We start from the raw sequence: 19,142 nt of genomic DNA, 5'->3' as shown, positions 1-19,142 counted from the left end.
TTTCTGTTTCAGAGCATTGAACTGGTTTTAGGATACAGAGTTGCTTTGGCATTTCCAAGAATAGGAAAGGGTAAGCTAGTAAGCTTCTTCAAGCAGATTTGGGAGCATGCAGGATGCTGTATTGATGGCAAATGCTGAAAGAAAGCTTTGAACTTCCAAGGGAGTACAAGAGTTGGGACTAGGCTGTGAGAGAAATGCTTGAGCTGGATTTGATCTGAAGGTCAGTAGGGGAAAATGTCTGTGGAACTGTGAGCTGCAGTTTTCACACATCTGACTATAACTGTAGTTTCAACTGGAAATTTAAAAAGAAAACAGAACACAATGCAAATGTTCACAATTAAAACAAAAAGGGAGTTGTGACAAAAACATATCCCATATTACCAAACACAAACATTGCAGATGAAGACCTTACAGTAGGAATATAGATTTAGTTACCTAGATACTGCCATTGACAGAGATTGTTCTCCCTGTGTGAAGAACACGTGGCTGACGGTTCTGAGTTTTGCGTGAGGATGGGATGTCAAGGTGTGGGATTTTCAGAAGGCACCTAAGCTGCTTAGCACGAGTTCCCCTGGAGCTCCTTCCCTAACTGACTTAGCAGTGCTCAGCTCTGCTCAGTTTGTGATTTTAGGCTTTGTTTTCAGTGGAGAAAGTGTCACCCCTCTAAGCACTCACATACAGCAGCTTTCAGCACAGGGCCAGCAGGAACAGACAAATGCTCCCACAATACTCTCCAAGGCACTTCTTAGCATTCTTAGCATCCACAGGTGAAGAGTTAAAACCTGGATTATTACCCTAAAACCTGCTATCCCCCCTCCACAAAGGTGAAATGCCACTCTAGCCATGGAAGTTAAGGTGTCTGTCCCTGCCATATAAGCAGGCTGGGTTGGTTTATGCACACCTGGATCATGGAGAAGATGGGTGGATGTCCCCAAGGGACTTCAAACAGTTTGATATCAGTGTGCTGTACAAGCATGCTGTGCTTTCATAAAGTACACATCAAAGTCTCTAAGTAGGCCTGGAAGGTGGAGCAGATCCAGCAGCTGTAGGAAAGGTCTTTTCCAACCCAAATAATTCTATGATTCTGTCAATGTTTGCATCTTCTGCTATTTCTGACCAGAAAAGAGAATATTGGATAAAATACAGAAAGAAGAGGTTGAAAACTGTTTTGAAATAGGAGACTTCAAGCCAGTTTCAATCTGGTACAGTACACCTAGTGTCTAAATTGAGGTGAGTCTGAATATATTTTTGTAAGAGGAAAGCTCTTTAGATCAGATCCTCAGCTGATGGAAATTGGAATTACATCCTCTAAGTAAGGAAAGTACTCCTGTTTTACACCAGCTGAGAATCTGGTGCACAATTTCATGAATGCAACACCAATTCCCTTTTTTTGAATATTCTTTAAATATTCTCTGAATGTTTTTGTATATTCTTTGCCTACTTAAATAAGAGTTCTATTAATAAAAAAATAAAATAACCAAGCAAAACCCCTTAATCTTTTCTCCTTCCCAAGAAGGTTTAAACTACTATGGAAGGCAAAGTATGCTACAAAAGGAATTGGAGAATTCTGTCGTATCTCTTTTTTTTTTTTTTCTCAGTTAGTTTGACTTGTGGATTTCAGAGCACTTTACTTGTGTCACCACTTAGTCAGTGACATCTTCTCACTGTTGCTTTTTAGTCAGTTCTTCCTGTACTCAGTGAAGTTTTCATACAGGACAACAGGGAAGGTAAAAAAATAAGGAAATGTAAATGCAAACAGAAATTAGCAGAAGCATCTTTGATTTATCTGAAAGAGCTGATACTTACTAGTAACTTTAAAATAATTAATTTTTGTTCCTTTGGATTGATGTTTGTTCATGCTTTTTACTGTTATTTCCTGTTAGTTTGAAAACGTTTCTAAGCATCACAATCTACATTTTGCCTCCTCTTCTTGTGCAGAATCTTATCTTACTGTGTAAGTCTTCCTAGGCCGAGTGGTTAACAAAATATTGCTTCTCATCTGTAATGCTGCTACTGCTGTTTAGCCCTAAATAATTAAGGACTTATCTTGCAGTGATTTACTCCTGCAGTTATTTACCTTTTAGGGACATAGACAGTTCTGATGAACTTTATGTCTGTATTTTCCTCCCACATGCAGCTGCTTTGGTTTCAGGAATATAATGATGCCTTCAGGACATCAGTAGGATAATGCCTGGGGAGAGATTCATGCTCAGAATTACACTAAGAGTGGGCATGTACCTCAAGGTACTTACAGGACTTTCAGGTGTTGTTTTCAGAATTAACTCCACAGTTCCACAACCCAGATAATACAAGAGAGGTGCCAGAGAGGGCTTCCAGGATGGCAATGTAAGGCTGTGGAGTGCTGGAGCAGAAGTTGGTAGCCCATTCCTGCAGGATGCACTGGACAAATCAGCAGGGATTGGCTTCACCTTGCCTGACTTTTGCTGTTTTAAGGGGAAAAACATCCAGACAAAGCCAATCTGCTGATGGCATTCACAAAGCACCTTTTGTCTCACCCTGAGACATGCCTGTCTTCTCCATCCCCTCTGGAATTGCACAACAAAACAATGGCAAAGACAAAAATGAGCAAACTCCAGAAGTTTTAAGGAAGGCAGCAGAATCTGACAGGTCAATCTGATGGTTAAAGCCATCCAGATGTTGGCCTCCATACTTTGAAAGGTAGGACAGTTTTACCCCAAAATGTTGATGCTGTTTTACCTCAAAATGCCAGGCATCCTCAGGTGGGCACACAAACTTAGCAGTTAGGTTTTGGCATGGATTTCTCTAGTGTTTAAAATGGAGGTGAGTCAGCCCTCCCCTCATAATGCTATTGTAAACATAAATGCTCTGGCAGTGCTTGGAAAAGTCAAGGCTGCAGTGATGAGCAATGTGGAAGAGCCCATAGCAAACACAGGCACCTCAGTTTGCAGAGCAGGACTTGGGCAGTAAGTCAGAAATGAGGGATGGGATCACTTGCTAGGGAGAAAACAAAACTCAGAATAGGTTTTGACTAAGTGAGCATCATCCATCCATTGCACTTAGTAAGGGTGGTCCTGTTTGCCAATTGTTTAGTGCTTAAAAGGCTGTCTCATCATGTGTCCACACAAACTGTCCACATGGACATTCATTCTGGAATTTCCTGATTTTTCTTTTTACTGGGCAGCTTCAGTCATGTTCATTGCTGTGGGAGTATGTAAGTGTTATTCATATATGAAAGCAGTTTTACTGTCTGTTTCTTCCATAAAAATGGGTACTGAGATTATTATTTTTTCATAGAAGATTGTCCTCACAATACATTTTAAAATTTGCTTTGAAGGTTCTGCTTTCCTGCCTAGAAAGTGTCCCCTCCAAACAATTTTTTTGCTTTTAAGAAATATTTTTCTTCCCACTCTTCCTCCTGCATTGCTGCTACATGTTGTTTATTTCTGCCCAGCTCTCCAATAGCACTGCACTAATGGTACCCCTTTATTTGCAAAAGAAAAGCAGAAATCCTTTGTTTTGAAAAGAAAGGCTTAGGCAAAAACTCTCAAAAGCACAATCTTAGCAAACCATGTACAGTGTGCAGGATGAAAGGCACCTATAATTAAAAAGGAAAATGCCCTGTTCATAGAAACTTATTCCATATTTATTGGTTAGCAAATCCATCTTTCGCATGTCTTCTTGTCCATGAGGATTTTCCTTTCAGTCCTCCCAGGTGTGCTCACACCCCTGGAGCTGGATGGCAGACCTGAGGTAGAAGGATCCTGTTCCCCAATCCCGATGACACACCTGCCTCAATGCATGTTTGGGAGAGCCCCACTTCTGAGCAGCTCATTCTGGCTGAAAAATTGGATGAACAAATGCTGGAATACACAGTGCTGTCCATGAGTTCCCAGCTGTGAAAAGCCACTGAGAATTACTGATGCAGTGGCAAGGATGGTTATTAAGAATAATGAAGTCAATGTTTTAAACTGCTCTTTTTCATCTTGAGGGAACTTTTGCCACTACTAACATCTTCACTCTAAAAAGGCCCAGTATCTGCTCTGTAACCATGTTTTTGAGGATGGGAATGTCATAATTAGATGAATCTTGTGATCTGAAGTTCTCATTACACTCTGAACTGGACTAGCTCAAACACTGTGAATGGGGAAAAAATTCAAAGCAGACACATGGGGTACAATCTGAAAAACCAAATGTGTATGTGAAGAGGCAAGGGGATATTCTGCGTACAAATGCCATTTCTCCAAATAGGTTGGCAAACAACATCTTCCCTCAGTTGTGATGAGCTGGTGGGTATTTAAGCTGTTGATCTGATACTTAGAGCTCTATTTAATCAGGCAGAGCTGCTCTTCCTCTCAGGTTTTCTTAGGCTGTTTCAGTTAAACTCAGTGGAATTACCCTCGTCACAAAATCAATTGGGGTTTTTCTTATCAGCCTGCGGGTTCCAGACTGCTGTGAGCATGTGCACAATCCTGCAGCAGCTCTGCTTCTCATTGCTGCTTCCAGCACCTAGAGGCCTTCACTCCATGCTGGAGAGAGCCTAAAATCTCTGATATTCTGCTTTCCATTTATTTCTGTGTGAGTTTTTAGAGGTAAGGTCAGAATGTGTATGGGGTAGGAGTTTGCTGTGCCAGGGCTTTATGCGCTGGGGATCCTTGTTTAAAATTGAATCCTCTGTTGAGCCCTCTTGTATCCCATGCTTTGCTAGAGCCCCACCTGGACCTGACCCTTGGAGTGGAGGGATCTTCATTTCCAGAGCAACTACTGTGATAAATATTGGTATTTATAGCAAATACCAATTAAGGTATTGGCTATATGGAAAGATTATCTTTTATGCTCAGGATTCTCTCAGTATAGAAGCTTGGTCTTTTCTACAGAACATAATTACCACTGAGAAATCATGAATCAAAGAAATCTTTAATTTAAAGATGCTGTAGGATCTTGATCATTCCAGGAGAAGCACGTTTGGTCTTTGTTTTCAGGGCAACTTGTGAAAAGATATGGTTCCACCCAAAGCAAGGAATGTTCACTTTTATGTTTTTGCTTTGAAATTCCATAAAGATTACCTCTTACCTGCTGTAATTTAGGAATCAGTCTTTAACTGTTCAGTGCAGGAAATCTGCTTCTGACAGATGAAACAGAGAAACAGGAGGAGTGGTCCTGGCAAACAAAGGTAGATGGGCTGTGTACCAACCTCATGAATCCTTCTCTCTCTTAGGACTAGGTATCAATTTTCTTTTCCCCCACTCCTGTCTGAGTGTGTGACTGAGACAGCAGGAGCAGATGTCCTGCAGCTCCCTGTGTCTTGTGGTGTCCCAATGCAAGCAGAGGAGGTGGTGGCACTTTCAGTGCCTGGGTGCTCCCTGTAAATTGGCTGCATAGGAAATTCCCCCTCTCCTAGGGATCACAGGCACCAACACCATGGGAGCATTCTCATTCTTAGTTCACAGCAAGATCAGCTGCTAAGTTTGTCCTGGTGTCTGTGAGAAGGTCCCTCCTGCTGCCTCTCCCAGTGAACCATGGCTTTGCCAGGTCTAGCAGCAAGTCCTCTGCAGTGCTTGGAGGTAACAAGGCTCTCGTTCAGGCAGGAACATCACATGGGGTTATCTCTCATTAACTGTGACTGGTTCATTACTGATGAAATACCCAGGCAAGGATGGAAGCCTGTGTTTGGGATGGAACTGCTGCCATCAGTTTTCTGTGTGTCTCCTGTCTCCCCTCCATGTTAGCAATGCACATCCTGGCATCTTTACCTGGATTCTGTCCCTCTCTGTGTTGCCTCAGGCCACATGGAATGGATCAAAGCACCTGGTCCTGCCCTTCTGGGCTACAATCTGGAGCACACACAGGCCCCTCTCTGCTGCTGGCTGCTGCCAATTCCTTGGCCAGCCTTGCTGCTCTGGCACAGCAAACAAGACAGTGCTTTCTGTTTCCTCTGGGCTTTTACTCTGCTAAATGTGGGATTTCACTGGCATCAGAAAAGCATGAGTGGGGTAAGACTTGTGCATGTAGAGCAGCAGTGCTTCTAAACACCATGTCTAACCTGTTTTTTAAACATCCAGAGAGACTGTTTCTGTTGCCTCCCTAGGGAGACAATTCCACTTCCCATCTGCTTTTTATAGCTGTGACTCTCATCCTGATATTTAACCTTAACTATTCTTTCTTTTGGTGTAGATTATTGCTCTTTCTAACACTATCTTTTGTGACTGTGAGTAATTCCTGTGCTCACTTTACACTATGATAGGCTGTAGTTGTATATCTAGCATTGATTCTGTTCTAGTCTGTTTTTATCTTCCAATCCTCTAGTTTCTTTTTTATTACTAATTTTGAATGTTTTTGCTACCCTTATTCACTCGTTTATGAGGGAACTAAATTACAAAGTCATTTGATGCTTTAGAAACAGGGGCCAGTATAGATGCAGACCCCCTTAACCTTATCTCTGCCTCAGCTGCCTGCCAGTAAAATGGAAATAAAGAGCATTTCTCCACTTAGAGATGGTGAGAGGGCAACACGTGGGACTCATGGCAAGGCACAAACGTATTGCTGTGATGAAGGTCATGTAAGTACATCACAGAGTACTCAGTGGTGCTGGTGCCCCAGCTGCACAGTGCTGTACATGATCTCCTTAGGTTTACTTAGCCTTTGTGCAGTAGTGAAACGAGATAATTACAAAGTGGAAGGAATAATAACTTTGTATTGTTACCATAACCACTGAGGTATTAGACCCCGAGAGCAGCGTGATTATCTCAGACACAATAGTAAGGTGATTATTAATAATACTAAAGGACTTACTACTTAGCCTGTAATTTCTGCATCATTTCTTTAAAAACCCCTATCTATTCCATCAGCCCCAAGCCTGTGTGAAGTTGCTATGAGTTGTTGCCTCCTTGTTATCTGTTTTTCAGTGATGAGAAAATGAAACAGGAAAACCCCCATGAGACCCAATTTGCAAATTCAGGGACCTAAGCACCAAGGTAGCTTTGTGTGCATCACTTGTCTTTCTGCACCACAACTGCTGGGAGCAGGCTGGCAGGTGAGGTTCTAGTAGCTCAGGTATTTAAAGATCTGTAGTCCTTTGCTCCTTGCAGTTCCAGCTAGAAACAGTTCCCTTGTTTTTCTTGTCACCAGGGATTGTTTCAGAAATGTGGTATTTTTATGCTCAAGTTAGCACATGTACATACAAACCCTGGATTTAAGGTGCAGGTGTTGCATCTGCAGGGATTTGGGTGTCTCATTGTGTTAGGATAAGCTGGAGGGACATGATGCAGCACACCAGGAGCCCTCCTGCTCCAGAGCCAGCCACTGAGATATCTGCAGTGGGTTTTGAAGACAGAGATTCAAGAGGTGGCAGAACTTTTTCATGCAGTTGAGATGCAGACCTGGTTTTGATGTGACCAAGCCAAGGCCGCTTCTGAGCAGCAAATATCACAGCATCTCCAAGGAGCAAACAAGCGTTGGGCTCCTTTTTCCCCCTGAGAAAATTATTGTCAAGGGCAAAAATCTTCTGCATATCATCTCTGGGGAAAGGAGACCCAGCATTTGGAGCTGGCTTTTGTCAGTTTTTGAAGGAGTTTGTGAAACATTTCAGCTTGGGAACTGGAACCCAAGAGTGGTGTGAGGCCTTCTTTCATTGATATCTCAGAGCTGTGCTACAGGGCAGTGTGACAGGGAGAGCCACCCCTGACATTTTTGACAACATATGTTTTAAGGTGTAAAGAGGTATTTTTGCCATCTGGAAAGGAAGCCAAGAGAAACTAAAGGGGGACAAAAATAACCCATAACCCACGCCACAGCAGAGTTTAGGAAAGCTGCTACTGATATATTCTCTTGAGCTCTCAGCAGCCTGTAATTATGAATTGGCTTACAGCTAAGATATTGATGGATATCACTCAAGAAGGAAAATGAGAATGTCTAGATTTTTTTTTACAGTGAACCTGCACTGAACTCTGTGTGACTCTCCTCCTATTTATAACCCTGTGTGAAGTTCAAGGAAACTTGTCCTGGAGGTTTCCCATGAGAGGGAACTGTGTTTTTACCTGACTAAAGCTCTCTGGATATTTTCCCATTTTTTATTTGATCTAAGTGTGAACTTTCTCCACCCTCTGCCCCTCCTTCCCTTCTGGAGTGGTTAGAGAGGTTGATTGCAGCCAGGATTACACAAGAGATGCCAGTTGCACACATGTTTTGCATAACTGTGCTGTGTTGATTTCAGACAGGGTGCCCCAAGTTCCCTCCCCGCCTTGCAACAGCCAGTCGAGATCTCTATCTTCATTCCTGAGCTGGAGAAATGCTGCTGAGGCCCTGACTATTGAACCTGTGACAAAGAGCACCTGGATGGGACACAGCTATCCCTGTGGAAAAGGGATATTCTACCTAGAATTTATTTGGGCTCTTTGTATCAAAGGTGCCAGAGTTGTTCTGCCAGGGAACAACTGGGAAGGGCTGCAAGTGATCTGTGCCAGCTGCTCTGTGTTAAGGGAATGTGCTCCCCAAGCACATGTCCTTTCCTTCTATTCCAGCAAGAGGCATAAATGTTCTCATGTGCTCTGAGACAGCCAAGGACCTCTCTTGGGGAGAATCCTGACTGGAAAATTGAGACAGGATCATCCCAGTGCTCATTTTGGGACTAGTTCCATGTGGCTTTTATCTTTAGGAGCAGTGAGGTCTGCTTGATTTCAATGAGAATTAGGGGCTTTGACAGCCTAAGCCCTAGCCTGTGTTCCAGTTCTTTTTGCCAGGAAATAGGTGGATACTTTCTTCCTCCTGCCTCATTTATTTGGAGTGCAAGTCAAGACCAAACTGGATGGGGTTTGAGCAGCCTGGTCTAGTGAAAGGTGTGGGGATGGGGGGTTGGAATGGGTTGATTTCCATCCCAAAACATTCTGTGATTTTGTGACAACAGCACAGGGTCCCCCCCAGCCAAACAGAGCTGGGGCTGTTCCCAACAGGTGTTGCCTCGTGGGACAGAGCTGGCCTCACAGGTAGCCAGAGCCCAGGTGATTTAAGGGCTTCAAGGTCTTTCTAAATAATAAATCACATGCAAAAAATACTGCAGAGAATCTGATGTTGAGATTTTTATATAGTGACATGGGCCATAGACTCTCTCTCACTTGGATACCCTTCATGTGCCTGCTTTTTGCTCGTTTCCTTGGAGACAGTGTCTTGTCTGAGAGCAGTTAGCCTTGGCTAGGAAAGGCCTGACATTTCTGGTTTGTGGGATAAAGCTGTGCTGATGAATTTTCCAACAACCACAGAGGCAGGATTTGGTACAGACACAAGCAGCTCTGAGCAGGGTTATCATGTGGGCATCTCTAATACCTCTCTGGGGACACCCCTGAAGTCCCTGGTGTGAGAGCAGGGTTCAAAGATCCTCGAGGAGAGCCCAGCAATCCCTGTCCCTCAGGTATCAGAAACGTTTGACAAATTTCTCCCTTCCCTTTCCTTCTTCCAAAGAGCTGAGTCAGCTGGACTGGCATGTCTGGAACTCTGTGGCACCAGAGCAGGCAGTCTGCCAGCAGCATTACACACCGCATCCAAGGGAACACGTCACTCCTCTCTCTCTCCCTTTTTTTTTTCCCTTTGCAATCCCCACCCTCTCCCTTTTATTTTTCCTTGTTGATCCGTGTAGGTGAGTCAGAGAAACCTGCTCATCCACAGCCTGTTCCTTCTTGCCAAATCCTGGAGCAGCACTCCCAGTTCTTGTTGGGTGTCAGGAATAGGTTATGAAAACAAAAATTGATACAGTTGGTGTACTGGGTATGGAGCCCATAGGGTAAATGCACACTGAATGTGCCACTTAGAATGGCTTCCTAACAGAGTGATGCCTTTTGTAGGAGACACCTTATTCTGTGATTCATATGTAATATTAGTTTTAGTCCTATAAAACACCAGGGTGGAGCAGGGAGATTATTTAAGGCGCAAATTGGAGAACATTTGGGGAGAAAATCCATCTTAATTCTGGATTTTGAAGCAGCGGAAGAATGGAAAATTTCAAGCAGGAAAACAGGTAATTCATGGAAGTAGTTTTGACTGATGTTGTGGTATCATTTGTAATTTTACTAATCTGAATAAATTCCATGGATATTGCCACATTTCCTCAGAGTCTACGCTGTTGGTGAGTTTCTGACCCCAGGAATTAAAACATCACAAATCTGGGTTCCCATACTAACAAATAATAGCACGAGGTGATAAACTGGCCTTTTTATTTACCTTACAATATTTATTTCATGAGTGGGAAGGGAGTGAGTGAGCAAACATGCAGGGTAACTTTTCTTCTTTGCTCAACTGACTCCAGGAACAGGGTGTCTAACTTGGGGTAAAACTGCAGGTGTTGGTAATGCTGTAGGGCCAGGTGTGTCTGCTATCCACAGCTACATTTCCATCAGGCAGCATCAAACCTTGATTTTTGGCATCTTGTGTTGGAGTGAAGCTGTTCAGCTGCAAAGGATAGATCATTCACCAGGAAAAGTGCTTTGTTGGACTTGTAGGTGCCATAGTAAAACGTCCGTGTTAGCTATACTGTGAAAAATGTATCCATTATGTTCATGTGGTCTTCTACAGGCAGAGAGTTTGTTCCAAGAGCTAAAAATGAGCCAACTTTGAGAGGCTGCAAAGATCTGGCTGAGAAGCACGAGATTTCTGCCTTGATCAGCATGAAGTGCTGGAGTGCAGGCCCTGGGACAGGATCACACCGTGGTGAAGAGAAGGGAAAGGCCATTTTGTGCCAGGTGATCAAGAGGACTTTGTGTCAGATCACCAAGATGACTCTTGGTGAGACACAGTCATTTCTCTGAGTTCCAGCACAAGAAAAGAGAAGAGGAAGGTTTACTGCCCAGCCATGTTCTGCAGGGGAGGAACCCAGAGGGCCAGCAAAAAGGGACTTGACACAGGCAAGACATCAGTGTCACAGTGGGAATGAACCCAGATGTTCCCATCTGCTGACTCAGTTACAAGACTTTCCACACAAATTAAAAGAATAGATATTAAAAAAAAGATTTTTTTTTCTTGGTAATGAGGAACAAGAAAATTTACATCTTTAAACTCTTGATCCAGACTTCTGGGTGAAATCACCTATTTCAAAGAGCCTAGTGTAGCCTTCAGTGTGATTCTATTTTTTTTTCCATCAGGAAATGTAGTTAAGTATATTCAGAGTTTCCTAAATTCCCTGTTTTTATAGGAAACCTTTTGAAAGTATTTCTGGATGCTTACAGAGCTATTTTCTGTTGTCCAGCTTTTCTGTCTTTACTTTCAGCCCAAGCAGATGCTTTTTCTTCCTTTCTTTTCTTTTTCTTCCTTTTGGTTTAATTTCACACCCATGTTTAATTCCCTTACATTTTGTCAACCTCTCTTTCACTCACAATTAGTTTCTGAATCTATCCAGGACTTGTAGTGCAAAGCTAATTGCACCAAAAAGGAAACATCCTAAACCCCCAAATCTTTCCTTCCTTCCTTTCTACTCATTCTCTCTAGTGAACAAACCTAAAAAATCCTGGGTATTAAGAAATACTCTGATATTGTTGGTTTTTATTTTTTGTATTGAAACAAAAACTAACAACCCCCTCAAAAAAAAAAAAAAAAAAAAAAACAACCCAACAAAGAACAACAACAACAACAAAAAATAGGAAAAATAGTGAGATTAACAGGAATTGCAGAATTTTATTACCTAGAAAAAATTAGTCTAGCTTCTATATCTAGGTGCTTGATGTAGAGGTTTGTGCTAGAACAGAAGCTGCCCAGTATCTCAGATTCCTCCCTTAAAGGACCCCATCATCCTTTAAAGAATCCCTTTACTGTTAATATTGCTGTGCTGAGATCTGTTTTTACAAAATGCTCATGATTTCCTCTACCAAATACTGTGGTTAATTTTGACTGTGGAGCAGTAAAGACCACTGGTGCAGGTGAGAAACGTCCCACCTTTATTTCCAGCTGCTCTGCATTGTTGGTGCTAAACACAGCAGAGTTTATCAGAGTTGTGAGGCAGAGAAAGAGCAGGGGATGGATGGGAAGGCTGCACAGGTGGAAGGAGACAATCACTCTCCTGCTGTTTGACCTCATTTGACCCTGGTGCAAGACATGGCAGAACTGCATGCCTGAGCAGCAGATCTTGATGAGGGTGACATGAAGGCATGGGCCACGCTGATTCCTGGGCAGTTAGAACAGTGTGAATAACAATTTTCATGTCCCAAAGGAGCCCATTAGTTTCACAGCCTGACCTGCTTTTGGAAACAAGATTTCCTTCAATGTTGGCCTTGATCAAAATAAGTGCAAACTCCCAACATCAGTGGTTAGGAAAAGAAGAGGAGCTGTCAGTATTACTCTTCCCAAGTTGCTGTTATCTTTATGACAGCTTGGTCTTAATTGTCTGTTTCCAAAACTTTGTTTCTGACAGTGACAAGAAAAGGGAAAACTTACAGGAAAGGAATGTGTTCTTCCTACCTGTTAATACAAGACATAAAACTGAAAGGTGCCAGGTGCTAAAAGATGGTTTTTCTCACACAGGAGCTTGTAGGTGGAACAGGGGAAATCATTGCCACAGGATGAGAAGAAATGAGTTAAAGGGCTTGCTCAGTGATTTTATGCAGGAAGAAACTTACCTAGTGTTGTAGTGAAAGCTAAACATGGTGTCTCTCTATTTCCTGTTGTTTGTATAGTATAGGATACCTGGTAGCACTCTGGCACTGCCTGCTCCAAACAATTCTTAGATTCTGTTTGCTTTGTAATGCTCAGGGGCTTCTGCAGGATATGCAAAGGGGCTGCACTTGAAATAAATGCAAACTGCACAGAGCTGATGTGAATTGGCTTCCTAGAGAAATCTGGCCCAACATCTCCATTTGTTTTACCCAAAGAGGAAACAAAAACCCCCAAACAAAAGCTCTTGTGAAGGGAGTGTTTGTCCAGCAGCATTCCTGATCTGCACTGAGGTGCCCACACCCTGTGCTGCCCCTGGGAGCTGTTCCTCCCCACCTGCACTGGAAGCTGGGCTCGTGATGGATGACGTGTGGATCTCCAGGCACCTCCTGACATTCCTGCTGAGCTGTGCCACTGGCAGGGAGCACACAGGACAGGCCAGAGAGGAACAACCTTAACTGGTTTTTATTTAATGAAGAGAAGCCAATAAGCACATTTTGGAAGGTTTGCCTCGTGAACCAACTAACACTCCACTTATCAAGTCAACTTTGTATAATGTTAAAGGTCTGAAGTGGAGTGGAAAGTCACAGAGTTAAGGTTTAACCTCTTTCTTCAGCCTGTTCCCACCCACATGCAGATAGCATGGAGGCATTGCAGTTGGACTTTCCAAAGTCACCTCTTGTATTCCCTGGAGGGCCTCTACCCCTTTTAAAAGTTAATGATGATAAACCTGCCTGCTTGGAAGTCACTTTGAAGCCAGCCAGGTGATAAAACACCAGTTATTTCGTGGACTTCCTGGTTTGTGTTAGTCATCACCAGAGTGCAATGGAAACAGAGTCCTTTCCTAGTATTATTTAATCATGTCAGAATCCATGTAGAATTCCTAGGAACCCCATCAGTGCTGGGGTTCTGGACCTTCTGGGACATGTTGGTGTGGGACTTGGACAGTGCATCCAGCTCAGTGGCCTCACAGCATTAAGTGCAGAACATTTGCACTTGAAACTTCCAAATATAAGCGGAGAGGGAAATCAGAATGCTTCATTGGCATTAATGTAAACTAAAAATTGAGTGTCAGGTTCCTTTTGCCAGATGTGAATTAAGGAAACAGTTAAACCACTGAGAAATACATGAGGAGAGCTTCTATGTAGTGTAATATGTGTTTCTTGAGACATAGAATTGAAGCACATACCTGTGAATTTCATTTCTATCAAAACTAAATGCAGTATTATTGTCCCTATCTGTGTTTTCCTTGATTTGATGCTTAATTTATTTGCATGTTTTCACATAGACAGGTACATTTTCCTTTGTTTTTTGCACATACACAGGTACAACATACAAACCTGCAAAGTGAACAGGTGCTGCAGGAAAAAAAATGTGCTGCATAGGAAAAAAATGGGGTGTAAGATTCTTGCTTTTTCTTGGTTTGAATGGGTGCTGAATGGAGCCATGTGAATATTTAAATAATTTGGAAGACTTCAGTAATTCTGTGATTGTGCCAATGAAACAGGAGTTTGTTTGTTTGTTTGTTTATTTGTTAAACTTCTGGCACAAAAAGGGCACCTATTTATTTATAACCCTAGTGGCAGATTGAAACATTGTTTTATCTGTAAAATTCTGCAGATTAGTTAATAGATAAATACAATCTAATGAATCATATAACACAGCCACTAATAGCTGCAAAATAAATTAAAACATCAAAAAAGTAATAACAGGCTGCAGGCAGAACCTTCTGAAGATACAGATAAGGACCCAACCCCTTAAATGCTGTACCTGAGCACTGATATTTACAGATTTTCTGTAGGTTCTGGCTGTGGTTCCTATAGACAGGGTATGGATAGGAAAAGTTTCTCTTGACCTAGTGCATTTACTTCTTGGATAAAGTCCTCAGGGCTTATGTAGAATCTGGTGTTGAGCACTGCTTGTTGTGGCATATTGTGGGAGAACTGAACACTTGTACAGTACTCACTGCTTGCTGCTTGTTTGACAGTGCTGTAAACAACTGGCAGGTGGATGCAGGTGTCAAGCTGCTGATTTGTGCCCTGGAGGTGTTTTTAGGAGAGGCAGGTATGTCTAGAGAACCCCAGAGCTGGAGGTGTGATGTTTTGCTGTTTTTTTCACTGGGTGCTGATGTCCCATGAGAATCCAGCTGGGTTTCACAGCCAGCTGTAATAGGACGTGGTAGCTGTCAACAAAAATCACTTATCATTGACTGCCACTGTGCAAAAAGTCAGGACAAGGTGCTTTTCACTTGCTGAGAACCTCACCAAATATTGTGGCTGTTGAACAGCCATGTATATATCAGTTGCACTTGATAATAATGTTGACTGAGAGGCATTGGGCCACGAGGTCACAAAGTCAGTCAAGTGCTCTGTTGTGAGCTCCAAGTCAAGACCTTTATGTAGGCTTCTGTTGTACTGTTGCATTTTGAGTTTTGAACCTTTTGAGGTGCCCAGAAACCTTATTAAATACAAATCTATTTGTGTGACTTCTGTACTACATGATCTGGTGACCCAGCCTGTTACCACATGGGTCATTATTAGGGTTCATGGACCCTATTATTATTATTAGGGCTTTCATGGCCTCATGAAACCCTAATACTTGGCCCAAAATATGTTAATCTAAAATGTCCTTGTGAAATGGAGACATCAGAATTCTGTGATGAATTCAGAAATCTATCCACATCCCTTGAAGCATACCCCAGGTATTGCTGCCTGTTCTTGGACTGGGAAGATTGAAAAGTTAATGTGAAGTTTTCATAATGTGACTAGAGATTTTGTTCTTTCTGAAAATTAGATTGCTTTAAGATGTCACAGGTTGGGCCCTCAGGAGAGGATGCACTTGACACTATGTGTCTCCAGTCCGTGTGTTTGTGTGCTCTAGCCATTATTTCAGATGTTTATACGTTGTGGCTTCTGCATGCAGGTTGTCTTGGACAATCTTGGGCTGGCTGTGGGACTTGACCTTATTTCTGAAGTCCAGTATATATGAGTATTGTGTGTGTAATCTCCCAGGCAAAAAAAAAAAAAAAAAAAAAGAAAAAAAGGCAAGGCATCAAAGAGCCCCCATGAATTTCAATTAACACATTTACAGTCATTAAGCACAGCAGTGAGATAGAGCTTCAGAGTGGGAGGCAGTTCCCTTTGCAAAGCTACGTGCTGCTCAGAGCCAGCATGGGCTTAGGTCTCACTCTAATTTTTTTGTGATTAGTTCGTTCAGGGGTCTGTTATTCATGTAAATATTTTTGTGTGTGTGAGCCTCTGAGCCAGGCAGCTCCAGACAAGCCGAGGTGCAGTGTTTAATTACAGTAGCAAGGCACAGGCACCGTGTTGCATCTCCTGAGCCTCAGCCCTCCTGCTGCAGCCTCAGCTCTGCCTCGGCCCTCCGTGCCTCTCAGAGCTGCATCAAGGACAGCAGTAGATGTTATTGCCACCTTCCTGCAGCTATTGCACCCTCTCTTTTTGTCCCATGTGGGGTAAATGTCACCAAGCTTGGGGCATTTGACATCCTCCTGTGCTCAGTTTCCCAGTCTGAAGGGCTCCATGCAGCGCATGGCCTCACAATGTCACGTGTTGTTTTATTTCTGATTTGATTTTCTTTCTTGTTCCTCTGTTCTGTGCCATCCTAAGTATCTCCTCTCACTCTTTAATGTTCACTCTCATATCTAATATAATCACAGTGTATTATTAAGTCCTTAATTTCTCAGTAGAGGTACCAGTGCTATTTTTCTGTGTCTCCCTACTTGTGAGTGCTCCACAAAATTAGCCTCTGTGCATCTGGCAAAGTGCACGAGTTCATTTACATGCTGTGAAGAAGGGAATTATTACCTTAATCATACGTATGAATAATTGAAGCCCAGGAAATCAGGATAACTTGCCTGCAGTCACAAATTTGTAGTGTAACCAAGAGTTGAACCATACACTCCCTAGTCCCAACCCAGCACCTTAAATCACATTTCCTAGCTCTGTGTTAAAGCTGATTGTGCTCTGATAAGTCCCATTTGAGGCAAAGGGTGCTTTGTAGACACTGTGTGACTGCAGAACAGTTCCCTTCACTTAGGCACCTTCCAGTTTGAGGGAAGAAAACAATAAGTGAATAAATAAAGGTTGTGATTATGATGGGGGACTCACTGATATGTTGAGATGCTCAAATGCATCCAGGAAAGGGCAACAAGGCTGGTGAAGGATCTGGAAAACAAGACCTGTGAGTAGTGGGTGAAGAAGCTGGGGTTGTTTAGCCTGGAGAAAAGGAGGCTCAGGGGAGACCTAATTGCTGTCTAGAACTCTAGAAAGGTGGCTGTGGTCAGGTGGGGATCAGTCTCTTCTCTCAGGCAATAGGACAAGAGGATACAACTTTAAGCTGTGCCAGGGGAAGTTCAGGCTGGACATTAGGAAAAAATTCTTCACAGAAAGAGTGATTAAGGATTGGAATGGGCTGCCCGGGGAGGTGGTGGAGTCACTGTCCCTGAAGGTGTTTAAAAAAAGACTGGATGTGGCACCCAGTACCATGGTTTAGTTGATAAGGTGGTGTTAGGTCATAGGTTGGACTTGATGATCTCAAAGGTCTTTTCCAGCCTAGCTCAGGCTGTGATTCTGTGCAGCATCAGCTCAAAAGAACATTCTGACTTTCACACTGCTCCAGAAAGCTTCAGTTGGAGAATACTGATGTTTGCTCCTGCTCTGGGGTGCTGGGGGCTGAGCAGGAGTTCAGATTTTACAGAAATAAGTCCCCCTGAGTGCCCTGCTGTCAGGGGGTCTCCTGGTCTGAGCCAAAAGTCGCTGTGTTTGATGGCCATGCAGTGCAAAAATCCTGGCTGGCTCCACTTGCACAGGCAACAGAGCAAAAGTACTGAAAATCTGGGGCAAGCTGTGCACCTTGGACTGGGCCAGCCCACGTCACACGGGCAGCCATGCCCAGCCCTGCCTCAGCAGAACTTGGGAGTGCTCCAGCTGTGGCCAGGGACATGAGCAATGGACAGGGAGCAATTCTGCTCTGCTTTGCTGCACAGCACAATGTGCTGCCCAAAACAGGCACTGTGTGTGGTGTCAGGGCTCTTAAGGGAGGCAGGATTTTAGCTCACCAAAGTGCACTGCAGCTCTGAACCCATTCCATAAGGCTTCCTTGCTTTATGTGCTTATGGCAAGGTGGTACCTGGGATGCCTTATTGTTTCCCTTTGACTTACTTTATATTCTGCTATTCACTCCCATCTCTTTTGAGAGCAAAATGCTCTGTGAATGCCTTGAGGGCTCTTTCTCTTTCACTGACCTTTTTTATGACTGTAAGAAGTTTCCTTGGGCCCAAGTCTGCTTTCTGTCTTGAATATTGACCTTAGAGTTACAGCATCTCGTCGTCGCTGCACGCAGACTTCCCAGCTATCAAAGTTCACCCACAGGACTCAAAGTATTCCTAACTCAGAAACACCTTGCTTTTATGTCCTCCTCCTCTTTCCCCTCCTCCCTCCACATGAGCATTTTAATTTCACAAGCAAAATCCATTTTGCTGTGAATTTCGATGAGTGTTTCACCTGTTTCCAGGGCAAAAATTGTACTTCAAATTTAAATGTCTTTTTCACTGTGACTGTCATAATATTTTCCATTTGAGGCTGAGATTCCACTGTGGGTTTTCTGTGCCATGTTGTCATCTGTCCAAATCTAAGCTTAAATGTGTGGAAATTCTGACATTTCAGTAAGAAATATAAAGTGGGGTTTTTATGTTCTTCAAGTTGGCTGTTTCATAGGTGTGGCCGCTGGGTTTTGCCCAGCACTCTGGTCTTTCCCAGTTCAACAACAGATCAAAGATTTCTCAAGTTTTTTGGGCTTGCTTGCATTGACTGTGTCATTTTTGTGAGAGTAAGTGACGGTGATTTTTTATCTGATTGTTGATCCTGAAAAGCTGATAACAGAATAATTACCCCAAACCAGGCATTTCCAGCCTGACTTTGCTTGGCAAGAGATGGTTGTGTGTGATGCTGAACGTGGTGTCCGTGTACGTGTGGATCTTGGAGAAGGCAGCTTCAAGTCAAGCAAACCTGGAGTGGTTTCACAGTGCAAATGGCTCTGAGGCAGAAAGAGCCATTCTGCTCGGTGGTAGAAACTCTCTTTACATTTGAGAGGAGTTTTTTGGGGTTTTGAGAGGGGTTTGGTAGATATAGTGCTGTTGGATTCCTTCCCCTCAATGCCCTTTAGTCAGACACTGCTTATGCCCAGCAGTCTGAGCTACATGTTTTGGGGGCAAATTTTGAATATTGCTGTTTACCTACACTCAAGTATTTGACAAAGGCTGAAATATTTTTCGTCAGTCATGTGGTTTCATGTCAGGTTGTTATGTGGAACAAAGTATGCTGTTGAGATTATCACTGAAATTGAATGCTCTAAAAGGCTTTTGCAGCTTTCTATCAGGTAATATGAAATACATAGAAATGTACGCCCACTGGCAACATTCACTTCCATTTCTATTTTTTTTTTTGTCATTAACTTCTTTGAGAATACAAGGGGATATTTGCAGCTCTTTCAGTGGCTTGACATTTGTCACAATGATA

General features: G+C 43.0%; 1 protein-coding gene across 4 annotated transcripts in view; it reads left to right on the top strand.

Annotated features, from left to right (window-relative positions):
* IKZF2 (IKAROS family zinc finger 2) overlaps positions 1-19,142 on the top strand; it is a 109,118-nt gene that overhangs the window by 72,896 nt on the left and 17,080 nt on the right. The gene's annotated exons all lie outside the window — the stretch shown is intronic.

This window comes from Melospiza melodia, chromosome 8, assembly GCF_035770615.1.
Source record: "Melospiza melodia melodia isolate bMelMel2 chromosome 8, bMelMel2.pri, whole genome shotgun sequence".
In the NCBI taxonomy this organism is placed as follows: domain Eukaryota; kingdom Metazoa; phylum Chordata; class Aves; order Passeriformes; family Passerellidae; genus Melospiza; species Melospiza melodia.
This window is presented reverse-complemented; position numbering and strand designations above follow the sequence as displayed.